At 40.4% G+C, this 2,500-nt stretch overlaps 2 non-coding genes across 2 annotated transcripts; both read left to right on the top strand.

Moving 5' to 3' along the window:
* Positions 1 to 2,184: 2,184 nt before the first annotated feature.
* Positions 2,185 to 2,257, top strand: TRNAK-CUU (transfer RNA lysine (anticodon CUU)). Its single transcript has one exon. It is a non-coding gene; the product is annotated as a tRNA-Lys (tRNA).
* Positions 2,258 to 2,406: 149 nt separating this feature from the next.
* On the top strand, positions 2,407 to 2,479 carry TRNAK-CUU (transfer RNA lysine (anticodon CUU)). Its single transcript has one exon. It is a non-coding gene; the product is annotated as a tRNA-Lys (tRNA).
* The last annotated feature ends 21 nt before the right edge of the window (positions 2,480 to 2,500 follow it).

Raw genomic sequence — 2,500 nt, 5'->3', positions numbered from 1 at the left:
GAGTAGAGGAATATCCAGGATTTGATTTTCTTCACAAAAAGGGATTGGTCTGCATACTGTCTTAAGGAGGGAGCCTGGCTAGCTCAGTCGGTAGAGCATGAGACTCTTAATCTCAGGGTCGTGGGTTCGAGCCCCACGTTGGGCGAAAATGAGTAATTTTTGCCTGAATATTGCATTGACTCTCATAATATGGAGATTAATCTTGCATTAGACCTGCAATAACTCCCAAAAATTGTCCAGGAATGGATTTCCTTCATAAAAAATGATTAGTCTGCATACCATCTTGAAGTGGGAGCCCGGCTAGCTCAGTCGGTAGAGCATGAGACTCTTAATCTCAGGGTCGTGGGTTCGAGCCCAACGTTGGGCGAAAATGAGTAATTTTTGCTGGACTCTCATAATCTGGTGATTATTCTTGCATTAGACATGCAATAACTATCAAAAATGGTATCTCCCTTGGTTTCTCATTGGTGGGAAATTTAACTTCAAGATTAGGTAGGGTATGAGTCTAGATGAACACACCACAATATCACTCATATTCGAGTAGTAAACAGGCCAACCTGAACTGTAAAACATCCCATAAGTGGAGGTAAGGCATAAGTTAGGAGTGAACTGAACACTGTTATGGGCAATTGGACTTCAAATAAAGTGTGGAAGGCAGTAAGGTTACTTTTTTCATGTTATGCAGATTAAACACACAGGGGAGTTAGCTCAAATGGTAGAGCGCTCGCTTAGCATGCAAGAGGTAGCGGGATCGATGCCTGCATTCTCCATTATAAAATTTGCATACATTTTATTTTTAACTTGTCATTGCCAAGGTCATTGCAGAGTAAGAACAGAAAAATCACAGATGGCTTTCAAATATGGTCTCATTATAACAACTAAAGTGGTTTAATCAAAAGGGTTCAGGTATTCTTTAGCATGTGAGAGGAATTTGAATTCTTATGCAATCTCAAAATGAAGTTCACACAACTTCCATTTTCATTTTCTCTTATTTTTTTTGACACTCTGTCCTTTGAAGGATGTATAAATCTGGCTTTCCTTGCAAAACAAGAGTAGAGGAGTATCCAGGATTTGATTTTCTTCACAAAAAGGGATTGGTCTGCATACTGTCTTAAGGAGGGAACCCGGGTAGCTCAGTCGGTAGAGCATGAGACTCTTAATCTCAGGGTCATGGGTTCGAGCCCCACGTTGGGCGAAAACGAGTAATTTTTTCCTGAATATTGCATTGACTCTCATAATATGGAGATTAATCTTGCATTAGACATGCAATAACTCCCAAAATTTGTCCAGGAATGGATTTCCTTCATAAAAAATGATTAGTCTGCATACCTCCTTGAAGTGGGAGCCCGACTAGCTCAGTCGGTAGAGCATGAGACTCTTAATCTCAGGGTCGTGGGTTCGAGCCCCATGTTGGGTGAAAATGAGTCATTTTTGCTGGATTATTGCATTGACTCTCCTAATCTGGTGAATATTCTTGCATTAGACATGCAATAACTATCAGAAATGGTATCTCCCTTGGTTTCTCATTCGTGGGAAATTTAACTTCAAGATTAGCTAGGGTATGAGTCTAGATGAACACACCGCAATATCACTCATATTCGAGTAGTAAACAGGCCAACCTGAACTGTAAAACATCCCATAAGTGGAGGTAAGGCATAAGTTAGGAGTGAACTTAACACTGTTATGGGCAATTGGACTTCAAACAAAGTGTGGAAGGCAGTAAGGTTACTTTTTTCATGTTATGCAGATTAAACACACAGGGGAATTAGCTCAAATGGTAGAGCGCTCGCTTAGCATGCGAGAGGTAGCGGGATCGATGTCCGCATTCTCCATTATAAAATGTGCATACATTTTATTTTTAACTTGTCATTGCCAAGGTCATTGCAGAGTAAGAACACAAAAATCACAGATGGCTTTCAAATATGGTCTCATTATAACAACTAAAGTGGTTTAATCAAAAGGGTTCAGGTATTCTTTAGCATGTGAGAGGAATTTGAATTCTTATGCAATCTCAAAATGAAGTTCTCACAACTTCCATTTTCATTTTCTCTTATTTTTTTTGACACTCTGTCCTCTGAAGGATGTATAAATCTGGCTTTCCTTGCAAAACAAGAGTAGAGGAATATCCAGGATTTGATTTTCTTCACAAAAAGGGATTGGTCTGCATACTGTCTTAAGGAGGGAGCCCGGCTAGCTCAGTCGGTAGAGCATGAGACTCTTAATCTCAGGGTCGTGGGTTCGAGCCCCACGTTGGGCAAAAATGAGTAATTTTTGCCTGAATATTGCATTGACTCTCATAATATGGAGATTAATCTTGCATTAGACCTGCAATAACTCCCAAAAATTGTCCAGGAATGGATTTCCTTCATAAAAAATGATTAGTCTGCATACCATCTTGAAGTGGGAGCCCAGCTAGCTCAGTCGGTAGAGCATGAGACTCTTAATCTCAGGGTCGTGGGTTCGAGCCCCACGTTGGGCGAAAATGAGTAATTTTTGCTGG

This window comes from Lissotriton vulgaris, chromosome 1_1 (genome assembly GCF_964263255.1).
Source record: "Lissotriton vulgaris chromosome 1_1, aLisVul1.2, whole genome shotgun sequence".
Classification (NCBI taxonomy): Eukaryota; Metazoa; Chordata; class Amphibia; order Caudata; family Salamandridae; genus Lissotriton; species Lissotriton vulgaris.
The sequence above is the reverse complement of the archived record's forward strand: the minus strand, read 5'-3'. Positions and strand labels throughout refer to the sequence as shown.